Consider the following 22,009-nt stretch of genomic DNA (forward strand, 5'->3'; position numbering starts at 1 on the left):
CTGGAATACAGTTGTTGAAACAAACCACTGGTGACCCAGAAAGATCTGAAGCTAAACAGAATGCTTTCAAGATGGAAATGTGCAACAAAGATGGCACAGATGAGTTGGTCATGGTCTCATCTTTTCTTTGTAGCCTCTATTCCACATGTAGCTTTAAAATAATAGCAGGATGTTGGACCCACAAAAGGGCAAGCCTGAGAGTTAAGAAACCTTCATCTATGTGAGACTCACACTGTGCCTCTGCCTTTCTAAGCCTGGAGAACCCTCTGTTAAAAGATCCCAACAGGCAGAGCTGGAGGCACATGATCAGAATAATTCAGCTTCCAAACAGGACTTGTAAATACATATCTTTACATCTACTTGTGGGACATATCAAAGGTACAAATACCTGATGCTAGTATCTGAGGCACAGAAGAGACTGCCCTTCCCAGCCTTAAGAATCTATAATGCTATAGAAGTGTCCAGATATTCAGCAAACAGAAGCTTCAAGCTTTATCCATTAGCACAAGATGAACAGGGAAATTGTATTACTCTCAAGAACCAGGGTATAATAAGGGGATGTTACGTGGTGCTCTCAAGGGGAGATACTTGGGTTTGAACTTTGGATGCTTCTCACAGATGTTACAAAGAAAACAGTGGTTTGGATGCTGACTTACAGTGTAGATGCTATCTACCCATCCTGGATGTATTAAAATCCAAGTGGACGTGGTGCTGAGCACACCACTCCTCCCACTGACCCTGCTTGAACATGACCTCACCCTCAATGGTTCTGTGATAAACTACATCTTTGCTTGTACCATTGTGAGGACTCATCCGTGACTCAAAAATCTTTCCTTTCTAAGAATGTGAAAGTCTTATCATTAATTTACATGGGAGTGAGATCAGGTTCCAGGGTGTCAGAATGGCAGAAAGCTCTTTATCTCATAAAGCTTCTGGGCAACCTTTTGCTGGAATTAACTCTGGACTTTTTCCCCTTCAGGTATTCTTCAGCCTTTGCAAAGGAAACTGCAGTAACAAATCAGATTCTGCAGTAACGCACTCGAAGTCCTGAAGCAAAATTCAGCAGTTTGAGAGGGGCGGCATGAAAGGGAATGGGGTGGAGGAAGAGGGGTGGGAAGTATTTCTAATCCCTTTAATATTTTAAAATCTCATTCTCTCCAAATGGGGTTAGCGAGGCTGACGAGAGCAGCGCATCCAGAGCCTGGGCCCAGGGGCAGCGCTGCACAATGAGAGGAGAAATTAATAATGAAAAACCCCTATTGCTTCGAGGCAGCAGACTGGAACACTGACATTCCATTACTCCGTCTGTCTGCTGAATTCATTTAGCATCTGTGGCCTAAATAGGCTAGTTTTAAAGAGGCATGCTCCAGTTTTTATGCTGGAAGAGGGTGGGGGTTGTCAGAGGGTTTTTGTTTCATTGAAATCTGTCTCAAGAAAGCACATCAGGCTGTAGTTAACAGGGTAGAGCCATGCTAGCCTCTGAGCAGTGGTTTAGTAATGCTGTACAGACGGGGGTCTGCATCCAGCCTTTGGTGGCATCTCTGAGGACAAAGCTGGAGCAGAGATGTTGTTGAAGCACTGGGTCTAAACCTGCAAAGACACTACATCAGCCATGACCAAAGTACAGCCACTTCCAAGCTCTCTGTACTCAAAGTATTAAAGTGCAGATTGTCAGATACCCTCTGCACCTCTCTGAAAAGCACAGCACTGTCCAGCAGCACGACAAGCCTCAACACCAACTGTTCCTTTCAGGACATCATTGCAGCAATTGCTGCAACACACAGTTTCTTCCTCAGATGCTGCTCTTCAAATGCTAACTCCATCCACCTTTGCATGACCGAAGATCAAAAAGGCTGAGGCAGGCTGTCTGCAGTATTACAGAGCTTACATGGTGTACTGGGGGCTTGACAGAGGGCTGGAAGGGGAAGAGGAGAGTGGTTCTCCACTTTCTTTCCTAGAAGTCTGCAAGTGTTTCACTTCCAGGTATTTTCTGAAACATCTGGATACCAGGAGGATAAAAGGTACCAGCATAACCTCCCAGTGAGATCAATTGTTTAAAGCTTTCTGTGTACTTCCAGTCCTCTTTGGCTTCTTTCCCAAGGTTATAGAAACAGGAATGTGAATTTCCTTGGAGTAGTATATAAGGTATTCTGTATAGTTCCGTTTTTCTGTTTCCATTTTATGCAAATAATCTTTGAATCTCTTTCCCCTGATTTATCATCTTCAAGGTCTTTGTGTAAATTATGCAGAAAGGAAAACCATGGCTTTTATGGAAAGCTGCTAAAATCGGCCTCTTCTCCTCTTCCTCATTGTTCGTTGCTCTCAGCGTGGCAATTTCTTCCATCACTGAGTACCATCATTATCTCCTCCTTTGGTCATCTTCTGCTTGAACCTGTGGACACTGAAGTCAGAGCTAAATTGGTTTAAGAGCATAGTTGCTAAGTGTAAAGATTGCATTAATGCTTCGTAGTGTCACCCACTTACAGCCTCTGCCTTGGCTGCTGCTGGAACCATGCAGCCTGTAAATGGTTTTGGTTTGTCCTGGTCTGGTTATTTGTGCTTCCAGGAGGGCTGGCTTCTTTATCTGCACTTCAGCAGCATTGAAACCAAATACCTGGCCTGCATCTTCCCAAGCACGTGCTCTGGGGTTGTCCTAGGTAAGGGGAGCCAGCCTCCAGAGAGCTGCTTTTACAAACTTGTATTACTCCTTCTTCCTCCCACCAGACTGCAGATCAGCCACATTTACCTTTGCCTTTACTCAGACATTTCTCTGTTTTTTTACACAGCAACAGTCTGGCCTTAGGCAAATCTCCAGGGAGACTTGGTTAAAATACACCTGTGCTACACAAGCAAACATGGATTGCAAAGCTGCTGTTGCTCTCTCTCTCAGCTAAAACAATATTTCTATTTCACTATGGCCCATGCTCCTCCTCACAGTTCTTATGGGATTCATCTCCATCAGGAAAGAAATGTCCTGTAGTGTTGAAAGAGAACTTAATTTCAGTTATCATTATTTCACAGAATGAGAACTGTACAGTTATAAATCACCAGAGGATTTACTGCAGTTTTCATTGAATTCTTTCTGCTTTGGGCTCACACCTTTCTTCCGTTTCTACCAAACCTTCCTCTTTCTTTAACTTCTCACTTCTGCCTTTCCTTTTTTTCTCTATGTAGATAAATAAATCCCAATTAGATCCATACCCAAAATTATCCACAGTTGCTTCTGTCTTCTTATTCCCTTGGCTTTATACCTTAATGACAGTGTCTGCCTCACCTACATTGATAACGATCAACCTGTAATCGTATCAAAACTAGCACAAGACCACTTTGTTTTGGTGACCATGTTAGAGGTGTGATTAGTAATGGTAATAATAAACCATTTGTTGCAGGGATTTCACTGGCTTGTATTTAACTTGCATTAGTCAGGTTCCATCTCTGTAAGGACATTCCCTTAAGGAGTACCTTAGTTCATTCTTCTGGGAAGAAGAAACACCCTCCCTAAGTTGTTTCTCCACTGAGGTAACAGCTGTGGCTCCTCAGGACCCAGACAACCAATGTGTGATCAGTGCCAATGAAGTTCTCACACAGGTGCTTTTGAGATTGCCATTTGAAAGCAGCAGTTTCTCCTGAAGGGGGTGGGAAGTGAATGCAGAAGATGAGAGAAAAGAAGCAATGGAAGCTTGGCCCTGGGATGGTGCTGCTTTTTGTTGAGGCAGGGTATGTATGGGGTATCTTTACTGTCAGAGGTGTGAGTCCTTGTTGAGCTTCAATTCCTGTTTAAAATAAAAGGGGGAGAGGGAGAAAGCAAGAGTTAACTCTAGAGTAAGCAAGGCATGAGAGCTGGGCTGAAGGAAGCCTGGGGAGCAGACATCACTTCAGGTTTACCATGAAGTGAGCCAGGCAGGACCAGTCCTAGATGACTGACCCCACCTTGTTCACCTCGTAGTAGGTTGGAAGTGGTGTGGGTTTTTTGCAGAGAATCTGTGCATTGAGTAAGCTGAGTTTAAGTTCCCTAAGAACTCTGAAGTAAAGCCTAGATTGGGTCTGACCTGTTCTTAGGTTGGCTTTTTCCTGGTGTAACTCTTAACATGTGTCAAAGCTGCTTCTCATCCAGTGAAGAGAAAGACTGTGTCTTTAATTGGCTTTAGCCTGTTGCTGTATGGGGGAAGCAGGAGGGAATTGCAGAACATACATTTAAGGAGGAGAAAGCCTCTATAAACCTGACATGTGCCTAAAAGCACACAGAAAAAGCTGCAGGATTTAGTCTCTTTCCCAGTTGATTGTCTGATGGTGGTGTTTGCTGTGCTGATTGTGTACTGGCACCTTTTTAAACAAAAACACACAGTTTCAGGTTTGCAGGTTGCAGTGTTTGCTGCCCTGTGCTTGCAACTAGTTCCTGTAGGGCCTAGTGCACTGAATTTCAGTTTGGGGCAGTAGTTTGAACCAAAGTAGTGCTTTTCATTGTGGACGTTACAGAAAGTAAGGGTATGTAAAACACTGTAATGTTAATCTCAACCCAAAATAGTTTGGGCATTGCTCCACCTGCAAGGTTTGTTCCTTTTCACTTACACAGCTGGGAGGAATCACTGCTTCACTGGCAGTGATTGCCACGTGGAGCTGCTGAGACCATGTCACTGGTGCTGGGGACAGGGGATGCCTGTGCCCTCTTGGAGACCTAAGTATTATGTACAGGGTTAGATACTTAAATGCTTTGGAAAGCTATAAGCTATACACTTCATCCTGTGCCACTTGCCATGGACTCTACCTCATTACAGAAATGGGGGTAGGTACAATTTAAGTACTCTAGTTTGCTTGAAAAATAGAGTATTAAAGTAGTGCTTATTTTAATCCAACTATTTATTTGTAACTTATTCTGCATTTGTATTGCAAGCCTTCAAGTGCAGTAGGATGTTAGCCTGTGTCATTAGTCTAGCTCAATTGATGCATCTTTCCTATGTATATTCAAAGAAATCTGTTTGTGATTGGATGGAAATAACTTCATGATACAACATGACACACGTGTTGCTGCCTTTGCAAGTTAATATGTAGCAAAAACTTCAATGTGTGATGGGAGAGGAGTGAAATGCCACCTATCCCAGTTGTTAGTGATATATGGTCTCTGAAAAGTGTTTCTTCTGAGAACAAGTGTTGGATGTATCTTTTACCTGGCTGTATAACCAAGTTGCTATTTAGTCATGTTTTCTTGCTGAAGAGATTCAGTTTACTGAGGAGAAAATGATGCAACTTGTCTTATGATCACTGGTTTGTTCTTTTACTCTGCCTCAAACAGTTTGTATTCTTGAAAAGACAGTCTTCATTACACAGCTGAGATCAAACAGGAATAGCAGACAGGTTGATAGTAATGAGTGAAACTAAACCTGAATCAGCTGAGTAGAGGGTAAGTTCATTAGACCCTGCAAGTGAAAGAGATGCCTAGCTTTATACGATGGGGTTTGAGGTAGCAGATTGTTACTAGAAATTGTAATGTGTTGTGCCCTTCCTTTCTGTGTTGTGTTGCCTTCTCATGCAGTGCAATATCCACTTACAAGAAGGAAGATGTGGAGCATGCAGACAGGCAATCTAACTCTTGGTTGTAAATCGCACAACGCTTGTTCCTGTTATTTGTACAGTTAATTCGTCATTGCAGGCTTTACTTGTATGATTTTTATCTACTGACTTCTTATAGTTTTTTACTTGGCAAAAGGCATATTAAGAAAATAAGTGTTTCAGTTTACTTTCTTAGAACTGTAGTGTACATGAAGTTGTTCCATCTTTGTGTTTGACATGACAAAGAACAGCAAACTTTGCCCAGGCAAGGACAGGTGTATTTTGAATAGTGTGCATTGTGCTCCATCTTGTATTTTCAAAGTGCTACATCCTGAATAAGAAGATGGTTTAATAAATGGAGGAATATTTTATAGATTCCATCTTCTATGTGTAACCAAGAAGCTTGATTACTGGGAGTACAAGTAGGTGGGCTTCAGTGATAAAGGAGAAAGTATATAACAATATAGTGTTAGCCAAAAAAAACATGATTTTTCCTTCCCCCCCCCCTTTTTTAAAACCCAGGATTATCTCTTTCCAGTGAGAAAACTCAGCTGCTTCTCATGCTGACTGTGTGTGAATCTTTTGGGCCTTAAACCCATCACTCGGATCACAGAATCCCTCGCTTTATTCACAAAATGGCACTGGCCTGGATACAAAGTGCCACACTTTATGTGGGAGGAAGATGAAGACAGGAAAAATGTTGTGGCAGGTGGCTTAAAATAAATAAGAATCAAACAAGCTCTGTTAGAAACTGCTTGGAGCTTTGACATGCTGGCAGCAGGCTCTGCAAAGCTGGGTTGCTTTGGAGAGCACTTGTGGGAAGGTCAGTTGCAATTATCATATGGTTTTGCCATATTTTTTTTGCATGGATATTATGAACAACACTGTGTGTGTTTGCATCCTAGGAGATACATAAACTAACCACGAAATACCACACTGAGCCCCTGATTATAAATCCAGATAGAGGGTACATATCATGGACCTGTCTGTTAAATATAATGCACCTGAGACAAGGATTTGGCCTCAAAACTAGAGTTTTACTGAAGTTATTCTCTGCCTGGATTATAATTTTAAAGTGAGTAAGAAACTGTGCAGATGCTAACCAGATGCGAATATCAAACTATAGTTCAACATGTTTCCATGTAATAACTACAGTGTTACTATGGTGATAACAGATTCACTAGAGGTTTGGTTTAATAAAGCAGGATTGCATGTTAGTATCTGTACAGTTGCCATAGTTTTAGTCAAACAATTGGGCTGCTTCTGACTGAATTGATGGAGTTGCCACTGAGCTTAGTTTCCCTTGTAAATCTTTTTCAGGAATAATCTGCTATGTAAGCAGGTTTTGTATATTGCTTTAATTGACCTCTCTTCTCTCCAATGGCAAAAAAGCCCCTAGTTTTGAATAGGAGCGCAAAACCCATTTTGCCTTGTGGGTTTGTTTGGGGTTTTTTTAACTTTTCTCTTTTTCCTTCTCTTTGCCCTCCCCCAGATACTGCATTTGACCTCAGCTTTGGAGGTATTTGAGCCAACTGCCCCAGACATCCCAAGAAAGCTGAAGGAGTTAGAGTAAGCAAAGCCTCTAAATTGGCTTTCACATGAGATGCTCTGTGTCCAAGGCCAGGTTGGATGGGGCTTGGAGCACCCTGGTCTAGTGAAAGGTGTCCCTGCTCATTGGTTAGAACTGGATGAGCTTTAAGGTCCCTTCCAGCCCAAACCAGCCTGTGATCCTGTGATTTACAAACCTGCAGAGCTGGTACCAGCACCCTCCAGAGAGAAGGCAGTCACATTCCCACTTGCAGCACTCCATACAGGACCCAGGAAAGCTGGGTACAGATAGCAAGTGCTATTCCTTTTTGAACTAACAAGAAGCTTTGCAACTTTTATGGTGTGGCATCTTCTCAGGAAGAGCTATATGGTTGCATGGAACAGGGCAGTTTGTGGGTCAGAGCTGGGAACTCATCTGTTTTCCATGAGACCAAGAGGAGCTTTTGGGCTTATTTTATGTCTTAATAATAGAAGTAATAATAACAATAATTAATAACTATAATGATAGTGATAACCTTCCAGCTGAACATGTGTGGTTTGTATTGCCTCAGCACTATTCCCAGGCAGCGCCTCATTGATATTCTGAGCATCACTGTGTCTGTCACTGCTCTCTGCACTGTGGGTCTGGAATCCTTGGGGAGCCTCGCAGCTGTCAAATTGACTTGCATCATTTCTCTGCGAGCTGAGAGACAAATTATCCAGCCAGCCATCAGACAAGACTTTGCCATCCAAGTTGCAATCTCGAAGTGATAAAACACTGCTGCCCAATTCAGTCAAATAGCTTGGCCTGTGGGGTGGGAAAGGCTGGGTTTGGAGTCCCTTTATTCTTTCGAAGCTGCTATTTTTTGTTTTTAAGAGGTATTCATGGTCTGATGGCTTGGCAAGCTCTGGCGTGAGTCACTGACATATGTCAGTGTGGCTCAGTGCAAGCTGCGAGGACATAGGAAAATGAATTCGCCCCCCGAAAGGCTTTGTGGCAACACAAGTTTGGAATGCCATCCCACTTTTTCGCTTTCTGTGGCTGCAGAGAGGCTCTGGGGAGGTGACTGTGGTTACCCGGGAGGCTGTTAGGGAAGAGCCTGGGTTTCTCTCAGCGCTCGCTCCAAGGTGAGCTGTGACTGGGGAGTCACAGCAGTGTTCACCCCGCACCCATCCGCTCTCGGAGCTAAGAGCACGGGGGTTTAATGAGGGGAACCCTCGGTATGGACCCGGCCCCTGCGGGCCCCTTCGCTGCTGGCGGGGATCGAGGCAGCGGCTGCGGCTCCTCTCTGCTGGCCTGGGGGGAGGCGGCCGCTGCCTCTCCAGGTCGGCCCCGCGCGGCAGGAGGCGCTGAGCCGCTCTCCGGGCCCGGCCGTCCCCTCCCGTCCCCTCCCTCCCCGCACCCGTCTGCGGCCTCGGCGCCGCCCGCGACCCGGGGGCCGGCGCTGCCGCGGCTCCTCCGGGCCGGGGGGCGGAGCGGACACTGCCCGCCAGGGGGCGCCGCTGTGGCTCTTAAAGGAGCCGTCCGGCCGCGCTCCTCTGGCGCCCGCAGCCTGAGGCAGCGCCAGCGCCGGCGGCCGCCATGAGCCGCGGGCCGGTGCTCTCCGGGGCCTAATGTCGGCTGCCGTGGGGTGGCCCCTTCCCTGCCGAGCCGTGGGCTCACCGGGAGCAGCGCCGCTGTGGAGGGCTTGCTCTGGCTGCTGCCGAGGGGCGTGAAGGTGGAGGAGAGAGCGGTGCTTGGAAACTGACATTAACTGGGCGCCTGAAAAGGCCGTTCCCCAGGGGGGAATCGCAGGTTCGGTCGTTGAGGGGTGAGGAACTCCGCTGTGTACCTCCGGGCAGCGCCTCGACCCGCTCTCCGTCCCTAGGGCAGGCCACGGAAGTTTCTCGTCATAACCAAAGAGGTGAGGTTGGCTAGAAGTGTAGTGTACTGGGAGAGTCTGCCTGTGCTGGGTTGAGAGGCAGCCAGCGGGTTATTGCAGCTAGAGCAAGAGACCAAAGAATCATAGAATAGTTAGGGTTGGAAAGGACCTAAAGATCATCCAGTTCCAATTCCCTGCAGTGGACAGGGACACCTCAGTGTAGACGTGTCACCCAAGGCTCTGTCCAACCTGGCCTTGAACACTGCCAGGAATGGAGCATTTACCACCTCTCTGGGCACCCTGTGCCAGCACCTCAGCACTCTCACAGTAAAGAACGTCTTCCTTATACTCAACTTGAACTTCCCTTGTTTCAGTTTGAACTCATCACCTCTTGTACTTAGAGATCAGATATACCCCCCAAAGCATTACATACCTTTCAGTTTATCATTAACTATGTGGTGGTTCAACCTTTTAAGCAAGCTGTCCAACATCAGTCCCCAGTGCCCCTGTCCTGTCAACCTCATGGGTCTGGCTTCCAGGAAAACACACATCTAGTTCCTAGAGACTTGTTGCTGCGAGAGGAGGACATCTGGGTTTCCTCAGGAAGTCTTCTGGGGACATCAGATGCCATTGAGCAAGCTGCCTCTATCAGTGGACTGTGCTTTTCTTTAGGTCATGTCTGAGGTCAAGATTTAACCTGGCATGAAAAGGACTATGAGAAAACACACTTCAGTGAGCTGACTTAGCTTGGTGAGCTCCCTAATGGCTTGCGTTCTCCTCTCCCTGTTCTCTGGGGATCTAGGTTAAAAACATAATAACATGGTTCTTACAAAGAGCTCTTTAGCTTCTTGATTCTACGTAGCTGCTTGTAAGGGCTGTTTTCTATTCCTTTCAAGTTTTCTTTACATGAGTTAAAGTAAATAATTTATGGTTTTATTAGTGTTACACTTCTACGTGGTAAAGAAGCGAAGTGTCAGCTCATTTATTTCCTGATGAGGATTTTCACCTGCTTTTGACAGCTTCAGAATAGCTCAAGTTTTGTGAAACTTAGAGATGCACTTTCAAGTCCAAGTTTCCTGATGGTTTTGTTGTTTCTTTGCTCATTTTGATTGCTCTTCTACCTTGGGTTTTGTAGCCATTATATGGCTATCTCTGGAAGATACCTGGAGTTGGTGATAAAATAGTTTGTGTTTAAATCTGATGTAAATATGCTGGAACTGAAATAACAATGTGCAGTATTTGTTTTTCTTCAGCACATTCTGAAGTCCATTAGCATTGCTATCAAGTCTAAAATGCATTCACTTTCAGGATTTTTGCTTTCTTCTTTTTACCACTTCAGCTTTTAATTATGGCTGTCAAATAGAGTATAAGCCAGACATGGCATTTAGCAAGTTCATTCTACCATCCTTCTCCTTTTCCATTTAATTTCCTATAGGCATCCACAAGTGCCTTTACCAGTGGGTACGGCTGACATTTCCAAATTGCAGTTTCACAGTGTCAGAAAGATTCATGAGTTATTAAAATGTCTCAGCATCACAGAGGTTGGAAAATGACGTAGAACCTGACAAAACAAGCACATGCAGAAACAGAAAACCCCACCCAAGCATCCCCAAAGCAAGAGAGCACCTTTAAAACTTTCCTTTGAATTCGCTTAAAAGGCTTGAATAGTAGGAGAGATGCATGAGTCACTCTCTCTCTGTCTCTCTAGAACAGGAAAGCTAGCAGAGGGTGGAGGCATGTCAGCACATAGTGTGGTACACTTTAAAATATCAGCTGAAATGACTAGGCTGGAGAAGTGGGAGGACTGATATTAGTCACACGCTATTACACAGTTCAGAAGATGAAGACAGAAGGAATTACTGGACAGGCATATGCCACTTGGCCCAGCCTTTTGAAACATGTATCTTCACTTCAGATCTCTTCATTGTTCTTCAGAATGCCTCTGTCTGCCTTGCACTGTGAGTGTGATTCGGTATCTTGGCCACGCAGAGAACAGCTGACTGTTCTTAAGCTGAGATGGTGGAGTTTACCACCTAGCAACTTCCATCTGTGGCCATTTTGTTTGAGCCTTTTGTTCCTTGTCCACTGGACAAGCACAGGAGCTGTTGCTATCTTCCAGCTCCATGAGCATTGGTAGGGAGGAAGAGGATCACTGTAGGAGGCACCAAGATCATGGCATGATCTTTGGTGATTCCCTGCCTTGCTTCAAGCAGTTCTGTGTTAGCTGTCTGCCCAGTGAAGTAGCATAGTCCCTGTTTCTCAGGCCCTGTACTTTCACTGTTCTTGGCATTTACAGCGTTATGTGGTTGGCTTATCCTGTAGAGAAATAAACGTCAGGTTTTTCTGGTGACCACAACAGACAGGCCAAGGGCTTGGATGTAAGCACTGCATCAGGCTTTGTGACTGCAGGAGTAACACAAATTAATTTGGTTCAAGAAAAGGGGCAGTGTATCCTTTGGATGTGTGAGTTTCCCGGTTGTAATGGAAAAAAGCTTATTGAGCACTGGAATTTTTCTAACATGTTGAATATTTTCTTCAGTACCTGTGGCTGAAGGATTCTGAAGCACCTTACAAACCTCAGCTTACCTCTGTGTGCTCATCTTGCTCTGCAATGCATCTGAAACTGTTATTTAAATCTACTTTATATGCAGAAATTAGGGTGACCTGTCAATGTTTGCAACAAACGTGGTATCACAGACAGAAACTGAGCTCGGGAGTTTTCTTTGTGTAAACTGCTCATTCATGTTAGCTCTCGATATACTGCAAAAATATCTTGAAGCCAAATAAATAGTAGAAATGAAGATCACACAACATAAGATCGTTCCAAATTTACCTACAAGGCTCTGCATGTCCCATCTTTCCCAAGCTGTCTCTTTTTGTTCAGTTATAGGTTGAGGCCACATGCCTGGTGCAAGGCAAGTAGTTGTGGCGAGTAGATCTGGAGGTCAAGTCTTTCTTGAGCTGAGGCATAAACTGCCTTTGTGAGTAAAACAAAGAGCTGGCCCCTGTTTTGCCCAGCTCTCAGTGAAGTATGTCCCTCTGCTTACACTTTCATCCATAGATGGAAAGAAGTTTGTACTTAATTAAATGAACTCATCAATAAATACAAGCAACAGTTTGCTGGCCAGACCCTCCGCTTGGCCTTGTGGAGGTTTGCAGGATACAGACCTTTTGTGTAGCTGAATATTCAACAGAAGGTGTTTCATTAAGTGGCCCAGATTTTGTCTCTGTTCTATACTGCTTTATCTCCCTGCAGTACATCTGATAATCTAATATAGCACATTTAACCAAGCCAAAAATAAAACCTGCAACAGACCTTCCTAGTTGTCTGTGACTGTCTTGAGAAGTACTTCCACCACCCCATGAACCATGGTGGTTTTGCTCTTACCCAGATTGCAGCCTGGTCACCATGTGCAAGTGTTTCCTTAATACCACTCGCTGAGAAGTATTTTCTGTCAGATATGAGATCTTAAAAAAAAATATCATGATGATTTTCTCTAATTTTCTGACAAATTCTGAAATTAATTATTGGAATTGCACCATTCCTCTGCCCTAATTGGATAGCTGGAAAGGATCTTAACAGCTGTCAAGAATTATCAAGTGAGTAAAATTGAGTGCTAAGGCTTCTGAAAGTGTGTATAAGTGAGCTCTACTCGCTGGTGTTATTAAATCATTTCATTCATTAGTACATCCAGAGTAGTTTGCCCTTCCTTCTGGTTAATGTGCTCTGTAGGTTTGCCATAGCTTTTTTATGGCATATGTTGAAATCTCTTTTCCAGAACCATTACTTTAAGGATAATAATGGCAATAGCAGGCAGAGAAAAAAGACCCTCTTGCCTTTCATGGTGAAACTTGGCTCACTGAGTGCATTTGTTTGCTTTTCTGATTTATTTTCTCTTGATCAGAACCATCTGACCCTCGTGTTTAAAGGAGTGTTCTTTGCAGTTTGAAGTCTGCCTATTATAACATCAGTTCTGCAACCTGCAGTGAGAGGAGCAGGCAGATGCATGCTCAGCTGATACTTAACAAATCTGGCTCTCTTGCCATGCAGAATCCACACCTGGAGCATACCAGCAGTGTCCTTGGTCCCTATACAGGGGACAAAATCCAGGCTGCAAAGTTATAGATTCCCCATTTATCAGAACTTTCCTACATGTGCAAACTACTGTCCACAGTTTTCCCGCAGGAACCTTTCCTCCTTGTGTTTGGAGCTTTCTTGCTCAGTTTGAAATACATTTTCCTCTCCTCTGCACAAAAAGTATTCCCAGCCTTTCCATTATGCATGCTGTTTTTAAAGGCAAAACCAAAAATATTGGATGCTAAGGGAAGTGTACCCAGCAGCATGAGGAAAATGTGCTAACAAGTCAGCCAGTATCCACCCATCTTGTGCACAGAACCAAGATCAATGCTTCAGCAGTGAGATCATGCAGGCTTTGGGTGGAAACAAAGAGAAGTGAGATGGGGATTGCTGTGGTGTGTGGGCTCTGTATTTTATGTTTCTCAGATCTCCACTGTCAGAACAGAGCAGTTGACAGTTTGTGTTTACTTTGGTACAGAGTGTCAGAGCAGAGGGAGAAGCAGTTCTTCTCCTGGGGCCATGTTTCTTGTTCTTTGAGGGTGCAGTTTCATTTGTCAGTCAAGCTGGTCTAAGTTGGCTTTGCCTCCAAATGATCTCCTCTTGCCCCTTCCTTTTTTCAGGCAGCATGAATGTGCTGTTGGTCGCCAAGATGAGGAGGCCGAAATCCAAAGGGGTTTTTTTTCCCTTGCCATATGAGCTTCATGATCTGGCTGACTGCTGTGGCTCAGCAAAAGGAGCAAGAGCAGGAGATGACAGGTCCATAGCAGAACAGGTTCCAGGTTTAGTAGATCATGAAACAATACCACTGACAACTCCTGATTGAAAGAGTCTGTGTATGCTTAAAGTTCTACCAGCTTTCCAAGTGGTAAATTCTAATGACAAACAATTAATCGGAGTCACAGAAAGTCAGAAAGCAGCAGTCTCTTGGTTTTTGACGAAGGAGCTCTCCTCTTGATGTGAAACTTCTTGATTTTGCCAAAACACCATTTTTCTATGGACCAAACGAAACCGGAACACAGGTTCAGAGCAGCTCTTGTCACACACAGTTTTGGTAATTCGGCATCATTTAGGTACCTAAATTGGGAGTTGAGTTCATTTGGAAAATGTGTCTTAATTTTTTGGTATGAACCATGAGAATGTACCTTCTTTGTGGAGGGGCTGCTAGTCAGAAAGAATAGGATTGTCACAAGAATTGCTGCTTCAGGTTTGAAAATCCTGGCTCTTAATTCAGAACCTAACCTCCTCTGAAAATTCCAGAACTCCTCAGACAGGCACTCACCAGTTACTGAATTGTATAGACACATGCCTGGTTTAACTTCTGGTTTAAAATGTTCTGATTAAGGAGTTACTTTTGATTTACAGGAGTCTGAGATTAGAAACTGACCCTGGTAAGTTTCATCCTTGTGTGGTTTGTCTCTTCTTATGGGGTAAGTCTCTCACATAAGCAAGTAATGTGTTAAAAGTGAGCATGGTTGTGTGATTGAAGTTTTCAACACAAACTTGTGCAGGGCTGTGTTAACTACGCAGAGGTTTTCCTGCAGTCAGCAACCAGGTACTTCTCTGAAAGCATCTTATTTCATTATCAGACATAAAATAGGTCACTCTGTGGCTTTGAATTCTGTAGTGAATCTGTTCAGGTGACCTCGCAGCAGCATCCTGCAGTCTGGCATGGTGGGTTGGAAGCAGCAACAATTTCTTCCCAGCGTGAACCTGCCACAGCTCTTCCTGGTTTTTCTTTGAAGTAGGTCAAGTCTGGGAAGACACTGTAGACCCCTCATTTATTTTTCTATTCTACCTTCCAGAATGTGGAGTAGCGAGATCACCCACTTCATTCTGTGTGAGCACTAGCAGCTTGAGTTCAGCAAGCGCAGGTAGTGCATGTTCAGCCTAAATCAGAAAGCATCATACCTTGGCTTGATGGGGATAGTCTGCAAAAGGAAGCTCATAAAAGAGTGGTTTCCACTCACTTGTTTATAAATCATTCTTTTCGACCCTGTTCTGTACCTTTTCTTTGCTTTTCTGGAGATAGGGGGACTATTGCAGGATGTTCATACAAACACGGCACCACAACTAGGCTGGGTCCAATGCGTGCAGCTGTGAGCTTGCAGTCAGAGCTGCAGGGAGCTGCCAGCGGCTGCTGCTGCTGCCGTCGCTGAAAATCCCTCCTGAACCCTTCCTGCAAAGTGCCAAACTTAGGAGTGTCTGTCTTGACTTGTTAATGTGTAGTTACAAACCATGTGGGAATGTGATCTAACAAGCTAAATAATGCTTTAACCTGACTACCATGAGCATGTTGCTTACTTTCACGCTTCCATGCATGCTAAGTGATCACATCCTATATTCTGTGTCTCATATAGCTGTATTTAGCCTTTGACGGATCGGTGATGGAATCATCTTGAGCTACCAAGGGGCTGAATGCACTTGACAATGCTAGTAGCAGACAGAATAGATTTTACAATGGAAATATGTTTCATCTACATGTCTTGGCATGGCGCTGTCGATTGAAGTAATTGTTATTTTAAGTTAATATATGTTGGGTCCTTTGTTTTACCTTGTGTGTGCACCCAAGTTCTGATCTTGATCTTTCTGTTTGGAGAAAAACAAGAGCTTTCAGCAAAAGTTGCTCAGATTCCCTCCAGATGATAAACAGAATTTGAGCTAAGGCTCCTGTTAGCAGTGGTGCTCTGCTCTTGTGTCTGGCAGGCTCAGTCCTGAACCCTGACCCCAACACCTGTCTGTGCTTTGTACACGTATTTCTCACATAGTGATCACCTTCTTGTACAACTGTTTTCTACAGTTCTGACACACAGGGGTTCACACATAACCCAAGGCTTTTGTAGTATTACATACAACTCTTTGAAATCATTGCCCACATGTCCAAAAGTAAACTAGCAGAAATAGAAAAGCAGTAGACTCTTTTTGATATTCTTTTCTGTTTCCTTGATGTTTCATGGTTTGACCAAGACCTTTCTATTTTCTTCTTTGAGTTGCCACCATGCAGTTTTTTTATGTAGGCCTCTTTGGAACTGTTCTTGATGTCTGGGCTATTTAAGCCAAAGCTCTGTTCATTTTGTCCTGGTGGTAGCTACTTCACAGTGAGTACATTAATGAGAATTTGTGCTTGTCCAAGTCTCTGCCTTCTGGTTTTTTGCCATAGCAGAATGAATCTGTTCATTAGCCCAACCAAGCTATCACAGTTCAGCCATAGAGACAGGCAGCTTGGATTCTGAGATGTAAAGAGCAAAGTACCACTCTGAGAGTGTTGATTTAAGCCTTGTCGTGCTTCTGTGCCATTGTGTGGGCACCTGGTCTGCAGTAGTGCTGGTCACCAGCATCTGCCATATCGAACAGGTTTGAGAGATTACTGTTTTGTACTGTTGGTGTGAAATGCAAACAGCTGCCAGGATTGTCCAAGTCAGTGGCTCTCAGTCTGATGCATGAACTGAAAAGTTCTCCATGCTAAAAAACAGTTGGGATGGGAAGTAGGGAGCATTCTGCTGCCTCATGTTGATGATTGTTCTGTTCCACTGCCAAACTTTTCAAGATCCTCATTTATCTATTTCTAATCTCCTTTTGTACTGTTTCTTATTAAGATCCTGCTTAATACAAGCATTATTTCCTGCTTCAAGCAGGTGACCCAAGGAAATCTGCAAGCAGTCGACCAAGTTCTTTTTAGAGCAAAATCCAGGTGATATTTACCAGCAGATCCATGTGTAATTAAGTCTTAGGCCTCATTGGAGTGTCTGTCGCCAAGTTCTGAGGATTTTCTGTTTTCCTTCTCAAATAAGGATATTCTTTGAGTTGGGTTTACAAGCCGGTAAAAACAAGTACAAAATGTTACCAGTGTGTCATTTCAGGTTTGATTCATAGCAGAGAAAAGCAAAGTTTCCTGTTAGAACAGGTATTCTCAAGTTTCACCTGTGAGTCTTGAATGAGGAACCTAAAGCAAATATGTATAACTTTGTCACTGATAGGGGTGGGATATGGCCCAAGCTACTTGGCAGCTGGTCTTCTCCTCCTTTATTCATGATATTGCACAATTAGCCATTATATAAAGGTTTGTCTTTAAATGCATTTCCAAGGACAGTATGTGTAATTTTTCCCATTTTACTGACTGAGGAAGTTAGGGTCTAGAAAAAGGAAGTGATTATTCACAGAGCCTGGCGAGGAAATTGGGTCCAGAATTCCATGTAATAGACCGTGTAGACAATGTAACATGCCCTAAAATAACCATTGCATTTCAGACATACATTCCAAAGGTATAAAATACCCGTTGCTCTTCTTTTTAACCAGCTAACCCTCTTTCTTTCTTTTTTTCCAGCTAATATCTTGGAGCGAGGATGTGAAAACAAATGACTTGTAACCCAGCAAAACTTTTGGTAAGTCAATTAAATTTCATACAAAAGGAGTATGGTCAGTAATCCTGCTGTAAGGCTTTAGTTACTAGTCAATTAGTTGCAGTAGAGCAGAAAGCATACAGCTGTTCAGTTAGACATTACTACTGACATGCTTGTGACAACAGGTGAAACTGTGGCTGTCAACAGGCTTGCGTGGAAGAGACAGCCCACTGCAGAGAAGGTGCAGAGGAAGTGCCAGGAAAATGGTGTTGGTGGAGCTGAGAATGCAGAAATCCCTTTATTTGCTCTGTGACTTCAGGTCTCAGCCCAGCTCTTTGAAACTGCAACTGGCAGAACAGTAATAATGTGTTGCCACAACAACATTATCTGCCCCTGTTGATGTCCTGGTGCAAAACAAGAACCTTAAAACAGCTTGGCTCAGAGCAGCTAAATGAGTTCAATCTCCTCTGTAAGCTCTTGCCTCTGTGGGGCCTTTAGGCAGCATGAAGAGGCTGAACCAGATGTTGACAGGTCTCTTATGCACAGTTTGTGTCCTTTTTGTTTATCTGCCATGAGTAGACTCAGTGGTCCTGGTCTTGTTCTTGTCAGACTAATCCTGCCTGTGATGGGTATTCTGTGAGGTCAAGGGATATTCCCAGTGCCTTGTGGCCTTCAAAGCTTAGTCCACTGGATCTGGGGAGTTTTTTGCTGTTAATTATTCTGGAGCCAGGAGCTACAGCCTGATTGTGTTTTCTGTCGTAGTTGAATCTGAGTAAGGAGTCCCCATTTTCATTCATTCTTCCAATCCATGGGTACAAAAGCATTGGCTAAAAAGACAACTCTCTGTTGGCTGTAAATCAAGATTGCCATGGTCAGTTAAAGTCAGAAATGGGATGGCTGGAGGAGAGCTGATGGGGTCCTGCAGCTGTTCTTACATCCGCTCTCAATCGAGTTTCTTCAGTTAGTAGGAAGGATTTTGTGCAGAAGGACTTGGAAGAAATCAGGTTGCACAAATGCTTTTTTTCCCAGGAGCTGCCATAAGCTGCATTACTGCATGTTATTTTATTCCTCTTTTTTTCTCTCTCTGTGGAGCTGCAAAAGTGACAGCGCTTTAAATGGAAAGATTTGCAGCAAGCCATCAGTCATTGTGCATGGAGGATGGATCTCCTGGTTTAGTCTTGCTCGTGCTTCCATAAATCAGCATAGCTAAAATATTTGTGGTTGTCTGTAGGAGATTTATGCAGGTGGGAGATTAGAGTCAGTCTGTCATTTTTGTGGGGGAAGTGAGAGATGGAAGGGGCTGGGGAATGCTGGCTTGCAGGAAGGAAGGATTTATATTAATGTTGGTGGATACTTAGGGGTTCCATAGAGACAATTAGCAAAAATCCTATATGCGTCTGTGTGTGCTCGTGTGTACACATCCCTCCGATTTGGAAGCAGGCTGTTGTTTCCCTGCATCATTTTTTAGTTAGTGGAATCAGGGAGAGATGTTATATAGAAACTTTCCTTTTCTCACATCTGCCTTCAGACTTGGTTTTCTGTTTTCTTTAGGTCCAGAGTACTCTGTATATGGGTTACTATTGCTGACATATACCTATCTTGCAAATTGGCTGTATGAGGAAGTGTGTCCAATTAAAAAGATTTCTTAGACTGACTCTTGTCTCACAGTCACTGAATAGGAGCTTGGGTACTTTTGCTACTAATCATGACTGCATAAGTTCATCCAAAATGGGGATGAAGAGAAAGGATGCGCATGAATAACATGTATTCTAATATTGGCAGCAAAATCTATAGCACGTTTTCAGTTGCTGTGACACTGTGTGGCTCCACTGACCTTTATGTTGCACTAGTTCATAGCAGCTATGACCGTGTGGCTCTCTCAGTCTCGGGCAAAGGCCAGGACTAAGCTGGGTGAAGGTCATGACTGTAGCTTCTCTTTTGCCTCATTACTAATGAGATCAGCTGAGTTCATAGAATCCCTGAATGGTTTGGGTTGGAAGGGACCTTAAAGCTCATCCAGGTCTAACCCCCCTGCCCACGGGCAGGGACACCTCCCAGTAGACCAGGTTGCTCAAGGCCCTGTCCAACCTGGCCTAAGTACTTGCTTAGTTTAGGCAAGGTTCAGCAGACAATGGGGAGGCTGTAGAGCCCCGAAACCCTGTAAATACATTTTGGAAAGCCTAAAAATTAAAAGTGCTACAGAAAATACAGTGCTCAGGAGTTCTCCAGCTTTCTTTCTCCTTTTCCCCAATTGCAGGTTTCTGATTTTCAAAATACCTCTGATTTGCACACGCTGATTCTTTTTCTCCCCCCAGTTTCACTTCAGACTGAGCTGTAACATGATACAAGCAGGCAGCAGCAGGAACCTGCCTTCAGAGCACAGCATAATTCCAACAGACAAGTAGGCATAGTCCTGTACTGAATCCCTTTCTTTAGGATTTGAGGAAGGTGCAACTCCATCTACAGGGCTCCCAGACCAGTGGTACCAGGACTTGACTAGGTGAAGAATTCCCCCCTAGTTCAATAAGCTAAAATGAAAGACTCCATTGCTTTACTAATAGAAGAAAGATGCTTTGCCAGTACTATCCAATGAAAAAAAAAAGCCATGAAAGGACATATTAACAGGTTTCTTGAAGCAGCATTGCTGTGCTGTGTCACTGTCATGTATTCTATTAAACTTCACTGAAGATCATTTCCAGGGCTGTGTGTAATAGGAAAGGACAGAGATCTTAGTCTTACATCAGATTTTTTTCCCATTCTCCATCTTTGCCAAGTCCTTATAAATCTTTGCAGTTGTAGAGACAGCCTAAAAAACTGCTAACATTTCCAACTACAGAGCATAACACTGAATAAGGAGAGTTGAAAAATTTCTGTCAAAACTGTGTTTAATGGAAAATAGAGTTTTGATAAAATAGCATTTTCACCAAAAATAGCTGCTTTCCATGGAGAATGTTGGTTTTTCACTGCAATATTTTGACAGAAAATTTAGAATCTTGAGCTGAAGTATGTACAGCTGTTCAAGTCCGTCTCGTGCCACTCATATTTCTTCACCTCCTCAAATCTGAGGTATTTTGCCAACTCTTTGGTTTTTAACATTGTGATACTTGGGAGCTTTTGTCAAGCCCCCCTCCAGAGTCATGTCACAGGACTGTTAGCTTCATGTTTAAAAAGCTGAGTTTCTGTGGCTTTGGAAGCTGGAGGAATAAAAACCTCTTGAAAATGCTATCCAAGTACACCAGGAATTAGAAATCAAAGGAAGCAAACAAAAATTGTCTTATTGTTTCAAAGACTTCTCAAGGTTTTTAAGCCATTTCAAGACTGTTTCTCTCTAGAAAATGTTTCACACTCTGATTAATTATTGTGAATACATTTCTCTGATAGTGCTTTTTTGCATAAGTTTCAAATGCGTGATTTGTTAACCAAATTATTTAAGGAATGTTAAAAAAACACACAAGAAAAACACGAACCAAAACCACCTTAATTTTGTGCTGTGAAGTGAGTGATGATGATGTATCCGTTCCGAGGCTGTGGTAAAATCTATTGGAATTATGTAAAATGCTGTGTGACCTTAAGATGTTGTGTTCTAGGGCACAAATAGATATCTAGCAGGTCAAGGTGAGTGTAGCAGGAGTTACATAGAGACCCATTGGAAGAGGACAATGGACAGGATGTTTCCTCCACTCAGTAGGCTGTGAGGAAGGCTGTGGTGCCAGCTCCTTCCCCATGTTCCTCTGGGTGCTGGCTAAATGAAAGCAACACTAGAACAGATACCCAGTGTCAGGTAAAAGATGCTCTGTGTCCTTTTGTGCTGGTTCCTCCTGATCTCTTTCCCTTCCCAAACATCACCAAGTATTACACTGTTTCCATAGAACTTTTGGTTACAACCCAAAGGTGTAGCTGTGTGAGAGCTACAACTGGGTTCTCTCTGTTAAAATGAGACCCTTGTTGCATGGATTGAAAGGGACTAAGAGAGTGAAAAGCAGGAAAAGGGAAGCTTTGGAGACTTGTGGGCAGGAAGCATTGTTTTGCTTGTGCTTTCACTAGCAGAGACACTCCTCAGTGTTTCTTGTTACAGCTGCTATTGATTGGTTCTTTGAGATCCCTTTTTGAATTCCAAAGTTAAGATCTCCTGCCTGTGGTGTCTGTGTAGAATCTACAAGTGCTGTTGTGTTTATCCCAGGACAGTCAGAAAGTGAGGGTGTAAAATAAAGGTCTAATGAGCATATGGCTTTCTGGTGAGTGCTGAGTGGTGCTTGTTCCAAACTGGCCCTGGAATCCCTTTCAGGAAGGATTCTTAACTGTAATGTTAATTTCTGCCATAAAAAAAGCCTTGATTCTTTTGGTTTGTGTGGGTTCTCTGTTCAGAAGGTAGTGGCCAAGTAGCAAAACTTTATTCTAGCAAGCATCTGGAAATCTTAGGCTGAGTGTGTACTAGTAAAATCAAGGATGCCTGGGAATGTTCCCAGGAATGTTCCTCAAATGTGGAATATGATAGTGTACTACTGAAGTGCTGGAATGCTTTTGGCAGAATTTTGGCCATGCCAGCTGGTATTTTTCTGAAGTGTTCCCAGGTAGGGTTTGAAGCTGGACACAATTCCCAGTCAGGAGTGTATATGCAGTCACCCTGTTTCAGAGAAAGAATGGGATAATTGAACACA

General features: G+C 43.6%; 1 non-coding gene across 7 annotated transcripts in view; it reads left to right on the forward strand.

Annotated features, from left to right (window-relative positions):
- Window positions 1–22,009, forward strand: part of LOC115945580 (uncharacterized) — a 125,923-nt gene that overhangs the window by 85,401 nt on the left and 18,513 nt on the right. For 6 of the 7 annotated variants that reach the window (XR_004079887.2, XR_004079890.2, XR_004079886.2 and 3 more), the window contains one exon: window positions 17,336–17,393. This is a non-coding gene — a transcript (uncharacterized protein). Of the gene's footprint in view, window positions 1–8,696; window positions 8,979–17,335; window positions 17,394–22,009 lie in introns of those variants that run through there. The other variant, XR_004079893.2, reaches the window with a different exon arrangement.

This window comes from Melopsittacus undulatus, chromosome 12 (assembly GCF_012275295.1).
Source record: "Melopsittacus undulatus isolate bMelUnd1 chromosome 12, bMelUnd1.mat.Z, whole genome shotgun sequence".
In the NCBI taxonomy this organism is placed as follows: domain Eukaryota; kingdom Metazoa; phylum Chordata; class Aves; order Psittaciformes; family Psittaculidae; genus Melopsittacus; species Melopsittacus undulatus.